Raw genomic sequence first — 21,837 nt, 5'->3', positions numbered from 1 at the left:
GTGTTCTTGATGATACTTGAGAGAATTTTGAGAGTTCTAGACTTGAAGATGTGAGAAATGAAGAATAATGAAGGAATATCATACTTATGATGAAGAGTTCACAGCCATGATGGGTTCACTGCCGTAAACCCTAGTTTGCGGCCGTGAACTCTGTGTGAAGGTGTTTCCGGCTCAGTTGCAACTCAATGAACTCAAGTTAATACTTCCTAACACACATTCCTTGAGTGTACTAGGCTTAGAACTCTCAAACAGACCCTTAACAAAGCTAAAAGTTAACAGATACAAGTCTGACTTTTGATTGAATTTATTGGCTTTACAAGATAGAAAAATAACGGGATGTTACACATAGCCTCACCAAAAGCTGAAATTTTATCACAAATCTTTATTATAAAACAAAAATATATGCTTTTTCATAAATAACATGTTCGTAATAAAAAAAATACCAGCTTTAGAGAGTTGATGAGCTTCTTTTCTTACCCAATTAAAAATTTTGTTGTTTGTCCTTCAACAAACGGGTGAATGCGATTCTTGAGAATTGTGATGAGTTTGGTTTCCCTCTCCTTTCGAAATTCCAATAAAAAGAAATAAAAAAGTGAAATTTAACAAAAAAATATAGGCAACTTATTATAAATTTCAAAATTGGAGTGAAAAATATATACCCGCATCCTCTCTTGGACTTTCATTTTGTGGAATTATGGCACCTGTACTTCCTCTTCAAGTTCTGCTGACTTTATAACAGCCATGTAAAGTTGCCCAACATGATCCTCAAATAAATCACTACCAAATAACATGCCAAAAATAGCTTCAGGATCCACTATTGTATGACTGAAAGAAGTTAGCTATAAACTCTTATTAAATACAAAAGAAACACAATTATTAGTTAAAGAAAACTAATGCATCATTCATAATTACTCAGATACTCCTTCTTTTCCATTTTTGTCATATGCTACATGTTTTTCAAGATCATTTAGAACTTCATACGCCTCTTCAAGCACCTTGTGCATGAAAAAAATATAATTAATTTTCTTTAATTGATACTCAAGATTCACAATTGAGAAACTTTGAATGATTAAGGACTGAAATCAGAAACCAAGCCTGAAAATTTTGGGCAGCTTTCAGATCATCAATATTTTTATCAGGGTGAACTTTCCTTGCCTTGAAGATAACATTAGGAAGCATTATTATATAGTTAAATAAGAGAAAAAGGATCTTAATTTTTAATTTCCACATGTAACCCTTATAACTAATAGATGTTTCATACTTCCTATCACTATATCATAAGTCAACTGTGGCATATTGATGGATTTTGATACATAAAATGGTGAGTTTTTCACAAAAACTGCCAATATAAGCTTTAACAATTTCTAGTAATTTTCAAGTATATAACAAAATGAAAACCATAAAGGATCCTTTTAAAGAGGTTAGAGTGATATAAAACAGGAATAGTGTGTTTTAGTATGACAACCTCTGAAGCCTTTGGACCCTCTTGGATTTTGGGTGTTGGTGTAGATGGCAAGAACAAGTAGCTTGAACTTCTCTATAAGTAATCCACCACCAAAATTAAGGTACCAATAATTGCTATATTCCTTCCTGTATGCATTGTTCTTTAACCCTTAAGTTCTTAAACAACTATTCACTAAAGGAAGACACAAATTGAAGTACCAAAAGCCAAGTAAGAACTTCAAAAGGGAGAGAGCTTCGAGCTCTATGATACTCACAACTTTTAGAGAGAAAGATTAGAAATGTAAGACCAAACTAGCTAGTTTTTCATTCAAATAGTCTCCTTTTATATCCCATGCAAGATAAATCCTTTTCATTATAATACTTTAAAATATTATAAAGCATGAAGTTAAGGGAGACAAGGCATGGATGCAAGACATTGAGGTTGACAAGCAACCTCCATGCTCTCTTCTAACTTCCGACCACTAGGTCAAAAGGAAGAAGACAAAAAGTCTTAACTAGTTAACTTAACCAAAGATCAATTAAATAACTCTTAACTCTCAAACTTGTTTTGAGAAAGAGCCTTCGTGAATGGATCTACTGGATTATCATATGTATGAACCATATCAATGTGTATATTTCCCAATTCAAACTCCTGGAGAATGAAATTTAATTTTCGTTAAATGTGTCTAGTCTTGTTAGTAACCATCAGGTCTCTTGCAATAGCGATAGCACCTGTGTTGTAACAAAACATCTTAACGGAATTTTTGAGGCTTGGAACAACATCCAAATCACCGATGAATTTCTTCATCCAATCAACTTCTTGAGCTGACTCACACGTAACTATATACTCTAATTCTGTTGTAGAAAGTGTGACCACTTATTTCTTTGAACTTTTCTAGGAAATGGCTCATCCATTAAGTGGGAACACATATCCCGAATGTGATCGTGAATTATCTCGATCAGTGTTGAAACCAACATCAGTGTAACTTCTTATAGTAAGCTCTTCTTCAACTCCTCGATAAACCAGTAACATGTCTTTATGCCTTCTTAAGTACTTATGTATGCTCTTAACTGCCACCTATTGTTTTTCACCAAGATTAGCTTGATACCTACTAGTTAGACTAACAACATAAGCTACACCCGACCTTGTACATGCTATAGTATACACAATTGAACCTACTGCTAAAGCATAGGGTATGCGACTCATTCTTGATCTCATCTTCAGTACTAGCATTGCCACCATTAAAAATAATGGTGCCAGGTAGTATGGTTACAATTCCTCGTTTTAGGTTATCTATTGAAAAGCGTTTTAAGAATTTATCAATGTATGCACTCTGACTCAAACTGATAAATCTTTGGGACATATCTCTACAGATCCTAATACCGAGTATGCCGCATCCCCTAGATCTTTCATTTGAAATGAATTGATAAGATAGGCCTTAGTCTCCTTCAATGTTGGGATATCTTTTCCGATCAACAATATGTCATCAACATATAGAATTAGAAAAAATAGTCTGCCTCCCACTTGCACACCTTCTTCAGGCCATCTGGTTTTACAAAACCTTCGGGTTGTTCCATATATACATCTTCCTCAAGATATCTATTAAGGAAAATGGTTTTGACATCCTTTTTCAATATCTCATAGTCGTAATTTGCATTTATGGCCGTCATAATCCTAGTAGATTTGATCTTAGACACTGGCGAGAAGGTTCTTCATAGTCAACTCCTTGAATTTGAGTATACCCTTTCGCTACAAGTCGTGCTTTGAAAGTTTGTACATTTCTGTCCATGTCGATTTTCTTCATGAGGATCCAATTGCTTCCAACAGCTTTGCTATTAGGAGGTAAGTCAACCAAGTCCCATACTTGTGTAACGACGTAAATTTTAAAACAATTTTTCATTTTTCAAACATAATAAATCTCATATAATATTCTCAAAATCTCATGTATCAATGTCATCAAAATAAAACATATCCCAGAATCTCAACACAGAATCTTCTGCCAGTGTGTACAAATCATGCCGGCGCCTTCCCGCGACCCTCGCTGATACCTGAAACACATATCACATAACACGGTAAGCATAAATGCTTAGTGAGTTCCCTAAAATACCACATACAACACATACGCCACTTGAGGCTATAGTACGACCCTCCGGTCGATGTGTCTCAGCGGGACCCTCCAGTCCCGTAGCTCGTTGGACCCTCTGGTCCGGTCATAGCTCGTTGGACCCTTCGGTCCAGTCTGTATCGTTGGACCCTTCGGTCCGGTCTATATCGTTGGACCCTTCGGTACGGTCTATATCGTTGGACCCTTCGGTCCGGTCTATATCGTTGGACCCTCCGGTCCGGTCTATACAACACATTGCATACATATATCACAATGCACATAATCTCATACATACACATAGCACACAAGACCCTTCGGTCTACACATAGATACCACTCTAGGTAATGTATAGTGAGAAGACTCACCTCGGCTAGCAGGTGAGCAAATAACCTCGCGCTCGGATCTCGAACTAGTCTCCTCCTAACACAAAGGATGAATATCTCTTATTAATACTCTTCTCACAACTCAGATAATCGAAGGCGGGTCTTTCTCTTTCTAACTCATTAAAGTGGGTAAAAGACCATTTTACCCCCTCCAAGGTCTACATCACATATGTTGACCAAAACCCCATGGTCAACAGAAGTCAAACTCGAGTCAACAGTCCAAGTTTGACCCGACTTGTCGAGTGCACTCCTGCGACTCGTCGAGTCCCCTCGTATCCTCAGAAGTCTCAAAAGTCCAGCTCAAATCGTCGAGTTGACCCCCAACTTGCCGAGTTATCGCACAATCAATCCATCGGGACAAACCCTTGCTGACTCGTCGAGTCAGGTCATGGACTCGGTGAGTCCCTTTGATCTGATTTCTCATTCAGACGATTTAAACCAGATCTATCACTCTAAACTATAGATCTATCATCCCAAGGCTCAATAATTACGTAAAGCTTAGATCTTTACGTTCATTCATGATGCTATTGCTTCAAAATGCCAATACATGCTCTTCATGAAGGTTTTTGCTCATCTACCCTCATTTGGACCACTAAAGCTGAGACATCTAGACTCTAAGGACCTTAGGAGGTCCGGATCTGAGGTTTCCAACCACAACCAGGTCTCATTCGACTCATAGATTCAAAAGAATGGAAGCAAAGCCCTAAAACTCCCAAAATGAGATCTAGTACAAGGAATGAACAAGATGAGAACTTTGTACCTTCTCTTAGCAGCTGAAACACTCAATACCACAGATCCACTGCCTTCCTTAGTTCCCCATCAAGAAGCTCTTCATCCTTATCCATAGAAATGCACCAAGAACCACAATATGAGCTTCTCTCTCACTCTCTAGCTACAATAGCAAATAGGGTTTGCTCTCAGGGGAAGGTAGCCGCAATTGAGACTACAAATGCCTTTAAATAGGTCCCAAACCCGAGAAATTAGGGTTTCTCTGCCCAGCACCTACTCGAAGAGTCCCTCCTCTGACTCGTCGAGTCCATTCATTAAATCTACACGGCAATCTCGACTCGACTCGGCGAGTTGGTCCCTAAACTCGTCGAGTCCCTCCTTAAATCTCAAGATTAACATACACAATAATGTCCCTGAAAATCCGGATGCTACAATTCTCCCCCACTTGAATTAGATTTCGCCCTCGAAATCGCTTGTCAACAACATATAGATCTAATCCAATAATCGAACAGCACCATCCAAAGGATCTCATACCACACAGCTATCTTTCTCTCTGGGCACCTGAATCCAACAGGAACTCCTCCCTGGAAAAGGACAGACTCACTGCCACTACGCTACCGCTCCTGACTCTCAAGAGTCTGGAAACTCTAGTATCTCGATACACAGCCAGACCGCTCTCTTCAGGTGTCACCTCGTTATTCGCTCCCCGAATAATAAACCCTGATAGCAAACTGCACCTCTGATTCTCTGGTGGGGACCAATAAAAACAAGTCCATGCCCAAAACTGGCTACCGATCACTCGTCCCAGACATGATAAACAACCCAGATCATATACCAAGGAATGGAAGGATCACATCACACCAGGGACTCATCCACTGTACTGTAATCAAATCCATCTGAACAACGAATCCTCAACACCCTGACCTCAAACACAGATAATGATCATGCTTGTTCTGAAGCGTCCTCCGACATCTAACAAACATAAACCTCAGCTCCTGTCTCAAAACTGAGCACCGGGTCCTCACCCGACCCAGCAGCTGAACCTCTAAAGGTTACCCCTTGCATGTCCCAAAACGTCTCGTCTACTTCCTTTCCACAACAACTATCTCGGCCCAGTGTGACACACACCAGTCACGGAGTTCGCTATACCTCAAGCGAATACTGAATTTGACTCACTCTCAATCTCTGTCGTCAACTACTCATTAGTTCCATGCGTTTCACGGTTTTCTCATACCAACGAATTGACCCACTCCGGTCTAAGACACCATATGGAACAATACCCCCTTCCAAATGAAATGCATCTCTGAATCTGGAATCTCATTCTGTCTACTCGATACACTACTAGAATCGAACTCAACTTGAGAGTCTGATCCGGCACAGAATTGGAACCACTCGTCCCAACGAACCACTCAACTCATGACTCATGACCCGCAACTAATGCGTTCTTCACTTATCCACTTCCCTTTGGTTGCGACAACCATTACTCAATTCAGAATATAACAACTCCCGACAATTATGGAGATCCCAATCTCACCCCTGATTCGACCACTAGGCTCCCACAAAACTCAAATATTAGGGCTACCCAAGCCCAAAACTCCTCTGTCTCACGCTCTGATCAGAGAGTACTTCGTCGCAACATTCTCTTGCTGACTAGTGGGTACTCCGGCTCCCCGCAGTATCACAACAACCTCTCACTGAATAGTGAGTACTACGGCTCCCCGCAGCATCACAACAACCTTTCACTGAATAGTGAGTACTACGGCTCCCCGCAACATCACCACAACCTCTCACTGAATAATGAGTACTACGGCTCCCCGGAGCATCACCACAACCTCTCACTGAATAGTGAGTACTACGGCTCCCCGTAGCATCACCACAACCTCTCACTGAATAGTGAGTACTACGGCTCCCCGTAGCATCACCACAATCTCTCACTGAATAGTGAGTACTACGGCTCCCCGTAGCTTCACCACAACCTCTCACTGAATAGTGAGTACTACGGCTCCCCGTAGCATCACCACAACCTCTCACTGAATAGTGAGTACTACGGCTCCCCGCAACATCACCACAACCTCTCACTGAATAGTGAGTACTACGGCTCCCCGCAGCATCACCACAACCTTTCACTGAATAATGAGTACTATGGCTCCCCGCAGCATCACCACAACCTCTCACTAAATAGTGAGTACTACAGCTCCCCGCAGCATCACCACAACCTCTCACTGAATAGTGAGTACTACGGCTCCGCGCAGCATCACCACAACCTCTCACTGAATAGTGACTACTACGGCTCCCTATAGCATCAACACAACCTCTCACTAAATAGTGAGTACTACGGCTCCCCGTAGCATCACCACCCTTGCTCTTACCACTTCACAATCTCATCCTCAGGTCGACGCCACACTGCGATCATTAACTCATGCCCTGCGGACCAACCATAGGTGTACATACTTACCCAAATTATGCATTGCTATTTCTGACGACATCTGCCATAACATAACACCTTTCCCTGCTGCAATCCACATTCTCGAATAATCCCGTTTGATGTCAACTAGCTGAAAGGGCTCCCACTGGAACCGTAGACACCTGATACACCACTCGTCATCCCATAACTCAAGTCTCAAAATAATCCGAAATTTAGAACATCATACTCGGATACCTCGGTACACCATCACATAACCTCATGATGTCCTGTCTCAACCACTGATCTCCTACTTACCGCATCATACACAGATACAACAATGCGTTCCTTCAGGATTCACCACTAATTTTCATACCACACACGGTCTTCGATCGACAGCCACCTGCCGTGGAGACACTCATCCTTTCCTTAACACATACCACATGCACTATCTCGCTCTGCACTTCGCCTTGACCACCAATAACCCTGGTCTCAGGAATCCGCACCGCAGATCTCTATATCCAGTTCTCCAACCACTCTTGAACAACCGCTAATCTCCTCAAAAGTACCCGGTTCTCCCCCACTTAGGGTTCGAACCATCACCAATTGGTTCACCAACAATCTATCCCACAGACTGTTTTTACCAGTAACATCGTACCTACCCTTGGAAGGTGATACACAATGCTCGATGATCTCCCCGATGGAGATCAAACAACTCCAACTACCCCGAATCTCAGATGAAATCCTCAGAAACTTCTCATCATGACTGCCTCTAGTCATTCAGAATCTCGTACCATCCCACTACCGGACATATCAACTGTCCAGTAGTAATACTGACCCTCAGTCTGAAAATAATGAACTAACATGCTCCTCATCCTCGACTCCTCAACTGACGTCCCATCACATGAATTATCATAAGAGAAGAGACCTCATTTCAACACTCGATACCCGTCATAGACAATAAGAGCCACCGCTCCGATATACTCCTCTTGACCATCCGTTGCTGCAGCTAACACATGCCCTACTATGCTCAAATAGGGTGTATCCTGGTCCTTGACCATCTCAGTCCCCACTGACAACCTACTCATGCTATATCCTTACCTCGCGACAGACATACTGCCCAGATACTCTGATGAAAGATCGTAACCAAAACTACCCCATAGGGCTCACCCCCAACCTCAGAAACCGAAAATCTCAATATCTCTCCTGTTTCCCACTGGAACATAAAAAGCAGCACTCAGGTCACAGAAAATGACATCTCCACTATCGTCCGGTCGCTCAGCCCAGACCGTATTCTCCAATAACGCACCATCCCTACTCATCCCTGAGTCTTGCGAATCCAACTGGCATCTCACCAAAAATCCCTCGGAGCTAACTCGATTCCCCTTTCAAGGGATGCTCCACTAAAACTCGTTCATCATGGCCCTCTGGCCCCATACTCTTTCATATCTGATCTCAGTCTAGACAATCACCACAGAATAACTGGTAAACCAGAAGCACTAACCGCCACGAGTCAGGGTACTCGAACCATGTGGCCACCTCTTGATCTGCTATGAATCATGGTACCCGAACCACGTTGTCTTTTCTCAATCCGTTACGAATCATGGTACTCGAACCATGTTCTCCCTTCTCAACCTGCTACAAATCATGATACTCGAACCATGAAATCACCTCTCGTTCTGCTACAAATCATGGTACTCGAACCATGAAATCACCTCTCGTTCTGCTACAAATCATGGTACTCGAACCATGAAATCACCTCTCGATCTGCTACTTAGATCCTCCGGAATGTTCCCTGTATCGAGTATGGGTCCTCAGCTTTCAGTAATGCGGGCCCATACTACCTGCCACATCTACCCATACTTTTTGCACAGACCATCCCCGAGTTCCTAAGTAGCTGCTCAACCTTCTCGATCACCAATCCTGTCACGTGTGTTCGCTCCTCTGCAAAATGCTCTACTCTTGTCAGCGTACTCATCTGACTAGGGTCACCCTTTCCTAGGCTCTTCCTAGGTTCTCACACTTCTCCGCCATCAGTTGCTGAAGAACTCCTTATGATGCCAACCATCTACCTCCTGAATATCGTCATATTCACTTAGTAGGTGACTCCCATCATCAAGAGTTCCACAAAGCACGAAGCAAGCAGCATTCGGGCATCGAATAATTTCTACCAACATGTAAAACCACTCTAGGTTATTACCCACTTACTCTCCTCATACTCAAAGGATATCACCGAACTCAAGCAACTTTACCCCACACGGGCATCTGACTACTCTCTAAGTAGACTCCTCAAATGCTCATCTAGGTATCTCTCCTAGATTACTCCTCTACTCAGATCCCTCTCTAAAAGGGTTCCTGCTGGATACTCATACTCAGCAGATACTCGAAGGCACATCACATATAACAGCAACTCCTAGGCTAAGGCATCACAAATCAGGCCACTCTAGTCCTAAAATATGAATACCTAGCCTATCTCTAGCATGCATAGCATATCACATAATATCAACACATAATGTAAGGGTATTTTGGGAAATCACCGTTCGGGCACTGGTTGATCGTACACACTGCTATGTTCTGATTTTCTCAAAAATCTTTTACTCTTTTTAGAAAAATTGTTTCTTTTATGAAAATTCCCTCAAATCCTCAGTTTGAGTTCAGATACGCCCGAAAGTGCATCCGAATCCCTCAAACCAAGGTTCTGATACCAACTTGTAACGACATAAATTTTAAAACAAATTTTCATTTTTCAAACATAATAAATCTCATATAATATTCTCAAAATCTCATGTATCAATGTCATCACAATAAAACATATCCCAGAATCTCAACACAAAATCTTCTGCCAGTGTGTACAAATCATGCCGGCGCCTTCCCGCGACCCTCGCTGATACCTGAAACACATATCACATAACACGGTAAGCATAAATGCTTAGTGAGTTCCCCAAAATACCACATACAACACATACGCCACTCGAGGCTACAGTACGACCCTCCGGTCGATGTGTCTCAACGGGACCCTCCAGTCCCGTAGCTCGTTGGACCCTCTGGTCCGGTCATAGCTCGTTGGACCCTTCGGTCCGGTCTATATCGTTGGACCCTTCGGTCCGGTCTATATCGTTGGACCCTCCGGTCCGGTCTATACAACACATTGCATACATATATCACAATGCACATAATCCTATACATACACATAGCACACAAGACCCTTCGGTCTACACATAGATACCACTCTAGGTAATGTATAGTGAGAAGACTCACCTCGGCTAGCAGGTGAGCAAATAACCTCGCGCTCGGATCTCGAACTAGTCTCCTCCTATCACAAAGGATGAATATCTCTTATTAATACTCTTCTCACAACTCAGATAATCGAAGGCGGGTCTTTCTCTTTCTAACTCATTAAAGTGGGTAAAAGACCATTCCCTCCAAGGTCTACATCACATATGTTGACCAAAACCCCATGGTCAACAGAAGTCAAACTCGAGTCAACAGTCCAAGTTTGACCCGACTCGTCGAGTGCACTCCTGCGACTCGTCGAGTCCCCTCGTATCCTCAGAAGTCTCAAAAGTCCAGCTCAAATCGTCGAGTTGACCCCCAACTCGCCGAGTTATCGCACAATCAATCCATCGGGACAAACCCTTGCTGACTCGTCGAGTCAGGTCATGGACTCGGCGAGTCCCTTTGATCTGATTTCTCATTCAGACGATTTCAACCAGATCTATCACTCTAAACTATAGATCTATCATCCCAAGGCTCAATAATTACGTAAAGCTTAGATCTTTACGTTCATTCATGATGCTATTGCTTCAAAATGCCAATACATGCTCTTCATGAAGGTTTTTGCTCATCTACCCTCATTTGGACCACTAAAGCTGAGACATCTAGACTCTAAGGACCTTAGGAGGTCCGGATATGAGGTTTCCAACCACAACCAAGTCTCATTCGACTCATAGATTCAAAATAATGGAAGCAAAGCCCTAAAAATCCCAAAATGAGATCTAGTACAAGGAATGAACAAGATGAGAACTTTGTACCTTCTCTTAGCAGCTGAAACACTCAATACCACAGATCCACTGCCTTCCTTTGTTCCCCATCAAGAAGCTCTTCATCCTTCTCCATAGAAATGCACCAAGAACCACAATATGAGCTTCTCTCTCACTCTCTAGCTACAATAGCAAATAGGGTTTTCTCTTAGGGGAAGGTAGCTGCAATTGAGGCTACAAATGCCTTTAAATAGGTCCCAAAACTGGGAAATTAGGGTTTCTCTGCCCAGCACCTACTCGACGAGTCCCTCCTCTGACTCGTCGAGTCCATTCATTAAATCCACGCGGCAATCTCGACTCGACTCAGCGAGTTGGTCCCTCAACTCGTCGAGTCCCTCCTTAAATCTCAAGATTAACATACACAATAATGTCCCTGAAAATCCGGATGCTACAACTTGATTGTCGTTCATGGACTAAATTTCAGCTCTCATGGCTTCGGCCATTTATCAGACTCTAGGTCTGTAGCAGCTGCCTTGTAACTGATTGACTCATATTGATCCATCAAGACGACTTCCTCTTGATGAATGACAAATCCAAATATGTCAGGTTGCTGACGAGGTCTACTGGAGCGTCGTATAGTTGGTGTGGTTTCTAACTTCTGAATGGTAATTTCAGCTTCAACAATACTTGGTTAATTATCATTTTCAACTAAAGGTTGTTTCTCTCGAATTTCTTCGAGATCAATGGGGATCACACTTGCTTTATGCAATATATAGTCATCTTCAAGAAACACTGCTTTCCATGAACACTCGGTTCTCTTCTTTCTAGAAGAAGTAATAACCCATGGTTTCTTTTAGGTATCCCACAAAGATACACTTTTGAGATCTAGGGTCAATCTTTTTAGAAGTCTTTTTTTAACATATGCTTCACCACCCCATATCTTTAAGTAAGACATTGATGGAAGTTTTCCATGCCATTACTCACAAGGAGTCTTACTAACCTTTTTAGTTGGGACCATGTTTAAAATTCGAGATGTAGTATTGAGGGCATAACGCCGAAACGAATAAGGAAGGGAAGTATTACTCATCATCGATCATACCATATCAAGTAGAGTACCATATCTCTTTTCCGAAACACCATTATGCTGAGGTGCTCCTAGTGGAGTGAGTTGTGACACTATGCTACAATTTTTAAGATGTTCATCAAACTCATAACTTAGATTTTCACCACCATAATAAGATCTTATGGTTTTAATCTTTTTACCAAGTTGATTCTGTACTTCATTTTGGAATATCTTGAAGATATTGAATGCTCATGTTTATGTTTCATGAGATACACATATCTAAATCTACTAAATTCATCAGTAAATGTAATGAAGTATCTTTCACTGTTTCTTGTCATTGTCCTAAAAGGTCCACATACATCAATATGTATGACTCCTAATAGATCTGAAGCTCTTACACCAACACCACTAAAAGATGCTTTGGTCATCTTGACACATAGACATGATTCACATACACCAAAAGACTATGAGCCTGTTAACTCTAAGATTCCATCCTTTTAGAGCTTAGCAATGCGAGTTTTGTTTATGTGCCCAAGTCGTCAATTCCATAAATAAGTTTTATTAAAGTCCAAATTTGTTTTCTTATTTAAGTTGTACATTGAAGTGTCCTTTTGGTATGAACCATATAAATCGATTTCATATATTCCATTATTGGGTCTAGTCTCAAAATAGAACACATTATCTTTAAACACAGAGATGTTTGTAGATTCAAAAGTCAAATTCATTATGAAAACCTTGTTCATACAAACGAGAAGTAGAGATAATATTCCTAGTTATAATAGGTACATAACAACGATTATTCAAAATAAGATTAAGACCATGTGGAAGCAAAATATGATATTGTCTTATGTCTTTTAAAACTACTCGAGTTCCATTGCCCACATGGAGTTCCAAATCGCCATCTTTGAGTTCTTTAACATTCTTTAGTCCCTGTAAATCATTGCGGATGTTAGTACCACTTCCAGTATCGAATACGCAAGAATTAGTACGGAATGCATATAATTCAATCATATATATATATATATATATATATATATATATATATATATATATATATATATTGAGGTGCCAACCTGGTTGGCATTTTTTTTCTTAACTTCCTGTAGGTACTTGGGATAGTTACGTTTCCAATGTCCCCTTTCATTGTAGTGAAAACAACTAGAGTCAGCAGCAAGTTTGGGCATATGAGTTGGGTTGGTAGAAGAAGGCTTCCCTTGACCCTTTACTCTGCCCTTTCCTTTCTTGGCCGCTTTTCTTTTCCCCTTACCGATATTATTACCGGTTTTCTTCTCGGAGATTTGACCCTCGCGGATCATCAGCACTTGATTGTTCCCATATTTCTTGATTTTTGCATCGGCATTCTTGAGCATGTTATGAAGCTCATTGATGCTCCTATCCCAGTCATTCATTGTAAAATTCATCACAAATTGGTTGAATGATGAGGCAATGAGGCTAGGATGACATCGGTTGCTAGCTCATTCCCAAATTAGAATCCGAGGCGGGCAAGCTGCTCAACATAAACTTTCATTTTGAGTACATCTGCACTCACAGAAGATCCCTCAACCATCCTGCAACCAATGAAAGCATTCAAGGTCTCAAAACTCTATTGCTTAGCCTAAAGTTCAAACATGATTCTAAGATGCTCAATCATTTCAAATGCTTCATGAAACTCAAAAGTTTTCTGAAGCTCAGGAGTCATAGTTCTAAGCATGATGCAAGCCACATCGGTCGAATGATTTATATGTTTTGCCCGAGTATCTTTCAATGCTTTGGCAGCATTGTCTGCGAGCTCTTCCGGGATAGGTTCATCAAGGACATATTCCTTTTTCTCAAGCTTGAGGACAATTCTCAGTTGTCTCAACCAACCAATAAAGTTGGGTTCGCTCACTTTTTTCTTTTTCAAGGATGGATCGGATGGTGAGTGATGAGGTGGTTACAGATGGGGTAGTCATCTACAAAGAAATAAGATTCATTTTTAGTATCTTTAATATAATTTATTTTAAAGTTAATTACCCTTTAAATTAAAATTGAAACGCTAAGATCCACATCACCCAAAATGACTTGAGGCGGTGACCCACAACACAAATGATTTTGTTAATCGGTAGGTTGAGATAACCAATTACAACTCTTATGTAATTCTTATATTAATGGGATCCAAAAAACATTACTTTGTTTTTAATGGAATTTTCATCCCATCTATGCCTTAAAACTCTTATGCTTAGGTGACATTTATCACATAAGAAATTGATCAAATCATCCATTTAAAAAACTTGTGAATTATATTTCACAAATGGTTAGGTGACCTTTATCCCATAAATAGTAGAAAACACATTGGTCATTTTTGACAACCCAAATGAATAAGTTGACCCTAAAATCCACAAGAATTGCACAAAAATGCTAAGTGGTTTTTAAGTGGATTGCAAAAATTTGAAGTTTTGAAATAAGGGCTTTTATAAATATTTTATTATTCTAGCATTTTAAAATATCTTGTATCATTAATATTTCACACATAAAATATTACATGATACATTTAAAGTGTTCCAAAATTTATAAACTTTGAATTTATTTTACATTCAATTTTACCGGTTAAATTTTATATTTAGTTTTAATTCGATGTTATAACTATTAGAACCGGTTTTATCATTTTAATAAAACAACCTTTTATTATAGAGTTATGGAGTTTAGATTAAGTTTAAAAATCATTTAAAACTTTTTATATCTTTAAAAGTTTGGCAATTTAAAAGTTCTAAAAAATTAAAACTATTTTTAACAAAAACTCAATTTCTGACATCTTATGTTTGAAACTTTTGTTTAAAACTCTAAACCCCATGTTTGATGTTATTTTTGTGAACTGTTTTTAGCATGTCAAACACATTTACATACATACAACATTTTATAACAACCAAAAATAAACATCACAAGCATGTATTTTGAAGTATATAAACAAAGCCATTTGTCTACTAATATTTATTGTGAGCTATCACAAAAAATATTAAGTCATTTCCTAAAGGACTTAATAGGACACTTCAAGGTATTCAAAAGGCTCCATGTCTTCATAAGATCTTCATGCTACATCTTGTTACATTTTTATGAAATATAAAATACAAGTAGTCTAAAAACTAATTTGTTACATACAAAAATAAACAAATGAAATAATACCTATTTATCTATTACATCATCTTCTGAATAAAAAAATAACAACCACAAATGTCCTAATGACTTGTTTATACACAACAAACATATCAAACATATCAAAAACCAACTCTTTGTTTTTTCTAAGACAACTTTTATATAACCAAAATGCATGGAAAAATGGTTATATAAAAATAATCACTTTTAACAACAAGTTGTCAAAGAAAACAAATATGGATATTTCTTTAGCCAAAAAGAAATCCATACTTGTTTTCTAAAAACCAAGGATTATCATAACATGAATAAGCATTCTAACATTTAAAAGATAGCTCTGATTGTTGGATTAGGTGTCTAGGCCAATAACTAAATTGGTATATACATGAATTATTAACAAAGTCATTTTTGGTTACCCTCAAACCTAATAATTGAATAAGATGACTTTTAGAGAGAGTGATTGATTTATTATATGAATAATAAATAGCAATAAATGATTTATTAATATATTATGAAAATAATATATTGATTAAAAATAGTATTATTTAATTAATAATTAATCAGAAATTAATTATAATTAAATTTTAGATTAATTGGATTAATAAAAAGTAGAAGGACTAAAGGTGACAATTTTCAAAAGTTGAACGCTGATCAATTCTAGAACCTCCCTAGGTGGGGGATGAAATCTAGAAAGTCTTCTAGGGTGTTCCTTGGCATTAAGCAGCCTTGGATACCTTAGGGAGGAAGAAAAGGGATAAAGGCTTATCGTAGGATATTGCCTTGTCCAATACCTTCCTAGTCACCTATGTAAACCCCTACGGGTTTAGATTTTCAGAATAATGAATTCAAGAGCCTCAAATTCAAAAATTATCTCCTCTCTCTTGTCTCTTCAAGTCTCCTTGGTTGCTAGAGTTTGGGTGTGAACCATCAGAGGCACGACACTTGTGGTGCTTGCTTCTAAGATTATTTCAAGAAGGTTTTGATTAGTTATTGCAACGCCCGTGTTTCTAGGCTAAACATTATAATGATGTAATAGTTAGGGTCAACAATTGTAATATATATTGAAGTAATAAATAGGAATTATTTGTGTATTATGTGAATTATGTGATTTTATGTGCATTATACTTGCTATTAACAATATAATGAAATAATAAAAATAAGCGTCAAAAATAAAATAATATATAGACCCAATATCTATAAATAAAGTTGAAGTAGTCATAACAATGATTTCGGGGATATAAGGAACACTGAAATCCGACTTATAACGAATAAGTTATGACCTGTCGAAGTTTTGCGACAAAACTGGCACGACATCGGGAATCGTAAAAAGTGAGTTTGCGATAAAATACTGTTTAAACTTAGCGATCTAAACAAAAGTTATAGTATACATTAAACCGATAGCGTACATAAAAAGAACGTCCAAATCTGACTTCGTATGAGGAAGTTATGATTTTTCTAAGATTTAGCAAAGTAGTGCACAACCCGTAATTCGAATTTTGGATAGACCGATTTTTAATCGACACAATCTAGACGAGAATTGAAGATCTCATTAATAAGAACTCATTAATATAAAGACAGATGACAACGGACGTCGGATGACAAAGTTATGAAATTTTAACGGACTTTATTTGTCTAAGCCTATTAAAATGTAACTTTAAAAATAAAGTCAAAATTAGCCGATAGAATCTAAACGAAAGTCGTAGATTACGTCGCCACCTACCTGTGGATATAAAGAACATCAAAAATAGAGCTCATATGCGAAAGTTACAGAGTTTAGAAGTTTATTAATTTATGGATGGATGCGAGGGTGACACGTGTATGCTCCGCGCAGCTGGCATTACGCTGCGCGCACTCACATACGTGGTCCCAACTTTCTCCACGTGGTGCCATCCGGACCCTTTCTTTCTCCCCGCAGTCTCACATTTGAATCTTGACAGCTCACCCTCGTACGCACAGCGTAGTCCCTCGTACACGCGATGTACTACGAAGCTACGCCCATCGTAGTCCGAAGCCAGCTCCTATAAATAGATGCGAGGGCACCCTCATTTCTTCACACCTCAACCCTTCTTTCTCTCTCAATAATCCAAAACTATCCCTCCCTTTCCCTAGCACTTCCTAAGTGTTAGAGGCGAGTCCCGAAGCACGAGAAGGCTCCGAGAAGAAGAGCTTTCGACTCAGAAGTTGTCCCCCCGCAGAGCCTAGTTCCTAGCCAAGCCCCCTTGTAAGTGAGTTATGCTTACCCTACTTTAAGTATAGCTTATGTTTAAGTTTAATATCGTTATTATGAACCTATAAACAATATAAGTATTATAAAATATAAAGTGTTATTATAATATCTTTTAACTAATCACGGTACGGGGAATCTGGTTTGAAGGGCCGCATAGGGTTGTTGGATTTCAGAACAGCTTAAATGCCAAAATGGTCATGCCCTCCGGTGTTTCATGTGTTGGGTTATGAGCAAAACATCAATCCTATGGTGCACATGCAAACCCTAAAGCTTTGGATCTAGGTTTTTCTAGTTGTACATGCAATAATCATCCAAAGCTTATAAACCCTAACTCTAACATACAAAAATCGAAATCAACATAAATAAACAAGTAAGAATGTTACCTTTCAATTGTAGCTTGAAGATCCTTGCCTTTGAGAGCTTAGTATCACAAATGTAATACATCTAATCGATCACAAACACCACAAGCAATTGGAGAATATTAGAGAGAGAGGAGGAGGCTCAAAATCGGCTGGTGATCCTTCTAGGGTTTCAAGTGGCCGATTTTGGGATGCCAAGGGTGTCCTTATATAGCTGAAGAATTAGGGTTTCAGTCAAATACCTAATCAGGTTGCTTAAGCCCTAAGCAGCCCACACGAATCTTCCAGAATCCCTACCATGGACGAAATCCAGTGGGCTTCCACAAGGATTTCGTCCACCCCTATCCTTAGGGTTCCTCAGCCCATATTGCAATTATCACATAATTACAATATTAGTCCCATTAATTCAACTAATCTCTTTTGACCACAAAATTAATTCTAAATTAATTCTTGACCAATGTTAATTAAATAATAAGATTTCTCTTTTAATATATTATTCATATAATATATTAATAATTCACTTTTATCCTCTTTCTCCGTTATTCTTCCCGTCAAGTTGCTTTGGTGAAGGCAACCCAAAAGGACCATTCTACAATCGGGTCAAATACATACCAAATATAATTATGGGCTTAGACACCTAATCCAACATCATGTCTGGCCCCTGTCTGTACATAGTGGTTGAAAAGTATTGTTTAACACTTATAAAACAATATTACTCGTAAATAGCCGCAATAAATATTAGACTAAAATCTAGTGGTAATAATACTAGGTTTCGTCGAAGGAAAATAACATCGCTAGAAGCGAAGCACTGCCCGAGTTTGGAGCCATCACTTTAACAAGTGAGTGCATAGTTACTTTCATCTTACACATAGATATGAAGTATTTATTATAAATTACGTGCTATGTGTGCATATTATCTGTGTACTTGATATTTATGTAGGATGAACAAAATATACATGTTTTACTTGATTTAAACTGTATATGTATTTTATACCTATAAATATGATGGTAAAGAAGGGTAGATGATATAGATGATGAAATAAATGATGAGATTCCTCGATGTCTAAGATGATCCAGTCATCTAGCGGAGTATAGATGACGACCACAGACTATTCTAGACAGTCTAGTGGAACGCTGGCAGGCTCGCATCCTGTAGGTGTTTTTGAACTTAGTCTTCACCAGGTGTACTCCATCCCCCTCATGGCTTCCTTATTTGACAAATATTGCTGAGGAATCCCCTAATCAGTGTTGTCATCCCGATGAAAATCCGTATGCTAGGTCCCTTAAATTAGATGCTTTAGGGACAGAAAGTGAGGATTATGGGAACGGGTAATTGGGTTGATTGATTGATGAAATTAATAAACTTAATTATTGTGGGTTGAAAACCCTATGTGCTTATCAGGCTCCCAAGCCTGACCTACTCAGTTTCTTATATATAGTTAGTGGCAAGAGAGCACATGAGTAATGATCTGATGAGAGATCAATGGATTATAGGCCACTAGAATAATAGATGTTGTAAGGCCTATGTTGTTTCTGTGTATGCTTTTGATCTGTATTGACAATGACATCCCGAGGTTTTTAATATAATGAAAATGCATTTCTGTGGAAATGCTTTCATAAATTCTATATCATATTTTTGGGAACAAATTCCGCAAATATTTCTTCAAAAGTATACTCTGATTTTGAAATAAAGCGTAAACAAATCGGTCTTTTCTGGCTGTAAAATTGGGGATATCACAGTTGGTAGCATTAGTTTAAGCGAACTAGGAATTTGTAGGATTTCTAGACTTAAACTTAGAATGTTAAGCGATGATTGTGAGATGAGTGTCTACTATATTTTAGACACGAGCACTAGCTTAGTTTAGGAAGGATGCCTAAAATTCTTATATGTGCTAAATGATTTATGTTATAGCTACAAAGATGCCTTATATTTGATCGGATCTATGGTCTGTTGCCGACCAGATCTGGAAACTTTATGTGTTCAGAATTCTAAACGTATAATTACAGTATTAGAACTAGCATGTAACTTTTTGGAATGATAAGGAGGACTAAACGTCAATCATAAACAAAGATCTAAGTTCTCCTACTTTGGTGTATAGATCAACATGGAAAGAACCCGAATCAGATTCGAAAACGCTAATGGAAATGCTAATCAGCGACCTGTGATTGATGGTGCATCGGAAGTAGCAGTTTCACCTAAGCCAATCACAATGTCAGGAGTCCAAGCAATGATTAGGGCTATGATGGCCGAACAAAGAGAGGAGATGAAACAGATGTTGTATGATAGGGATGAACCTATTTTGCCTGTTGAGCAACCTAAACTGAACCTTGAACAATCAGATGAAGGAAACTATAGTCAGAATGTTAGTCAAGCTGAGCCACAAGTGGGTAGAAGAAACCACCCCAATGGAGGAAATGATGGACGTGGGTGCAAGTATAAGGATTTCATGGCATCCAAACCACCGAGTCTTTCTGGGAGCCCAAAACCAGTGGAAGTCATGGATTAGATCTTCGAGATGGAGATGATGTTTGAAAGTTGCGACTGCAGCAACAAACAGAAAACCGCCCTTGCGGTTACACTATTAAAGTCAGGAGTATTGAGTTGGTGGAAGCTACTAGCTGATACCATGCCCAATGGAGAAGCTAGCAAGATGTCTTGGGAAAACTTTTTGGTGCAACTGAGAACGCAGTACTACTTTGAGCAGGATCTTCTGGAGATCAACAACGAGTTTCAGAACCTAAAGAAGGGAATAATGAGCGTCACCGAGTATGATGCAAGTTTTACGGAGAAGATGAAGCTTGTTCCTTACCCAATTCTGACTGAAATCTCCAAGGTCAACAAGTTTGCTAATGGATTGCCAACGGACTTTGGTCCGATGGTCAAGCAAGCAAACCACTTTGAAAATCGCCATCTAGGCAACTAAGAATGTTGAGACCCAGATAAGAGAAAATGGTCTGGAGAGAGCTAAGGTTGGCGAGAAAAAGAAGTTTGACGGATCTTCAAGGTCCAACAAGAAAACCAAATTCTCGAAGTCTGGTTCTAAGATGTTCGGAGGAGGAGGAGGTGAAGCAAGATGGTGCGAGAAGTGCAAAAAGAAGCACTTTGGAAAATGTGACAGGGAAGTGACTTGTTACTGTTGGGTTTTGAGCATTCTAACACTCCTATGGTGTACATGCAACCCTATAAACCTTGGATCTATGTTTTCTCTATTATACATGCAAATATTAAATATTCCAAGGTTTCATCCTAACTAGCATATTATGAAGCACCTATACTACAAAGTTCTAGTTAGATGACATACCTTTTGATGTAGCTTGATGTCTTCAAGCTTTAAGAGCTTAGCCCCAATAGTGTGGAAGCCTCAAGTGGAATCACAAATCACCAAAACACCTTGGAAAACCTTTAGAAAATATGGATACTTGGCTCACACTATGAAATCGGTTATTGCCCTCTTTAGTGTATCCACACTAGCCACTAGCATAATTTCATGAACCATAAGACCCTTTATATAGTGTGGAGGATTAGGGTTAAACCCTAATACCCATGACCTTTCATTTCCTAGGATCCATGGGTTAAAGCTCCATGGACTATCCATGAAGACTTAGCCCAACCTAAATGAACTTGGCCCACTACACATATATATATCTAAGAGTCCATATTTAATTAGTTCCTTTTTGATCACTTAATTAATTCTAAATTAATTCTTGATCAATACTAATTAAATAATATGATTCCATATTAATATATTAGAACTTATAATATATTAATATAAATCATATATATACTATTCTCAAAAGACTATCCATATAAATTGTGCCGGTGAAGTGCAACCCAAATGGACCATGCTGGGTCGGGTCAAGTACATACCAAATATAGTGATGGACTTAGACATTAATCCAACAGTCTCCCACTTGGATAAGTCTAAAACTATTATTGAGTATGACTTCAAAACCTAACTGGCAATTGTAGCTCTTAAAGCCGCTGTCGAACTCTGACCTTGTCAATGACTTGTCCATTAGA

The 21,837-nt window shown here is 39.0% G+C and overlaps 1 pseudogene; it reads right to left on the bottom strand.

Annotated features, from left to right (window-relative positions):
* Positions 1 to 272: 272 nt before the first annotated feature.
* Positions 273 to 21,837, bottom strand: part of LOC145127723 (chaperone protein dnaJ 10-like) — a 97,397-nt pseudogene continuing 75,832 nt past the window's right edge.

The sequence above is a fragment of the Lactuca virosa genome, chromosome 7, assembly GCF_052849685.1.
Source record: "Lactuca virosa cultivar CGN04683 chromosome 7, Lactuca_virosa_CGN04683_v6, whole genome shotgun sequence".
Taxonomy (NCBI): Eukaryota; Viridiplantae; Streptophyta; class Magnoliopsida; order Asterales; family Asteraceae; genus Lactuca; species Lactuca virosa.
The sequence above is the reverse complement of the archived record's forward strand: the minus strand, read 5'-3'. Positions and strand labels throughout refer to the sequence as shown.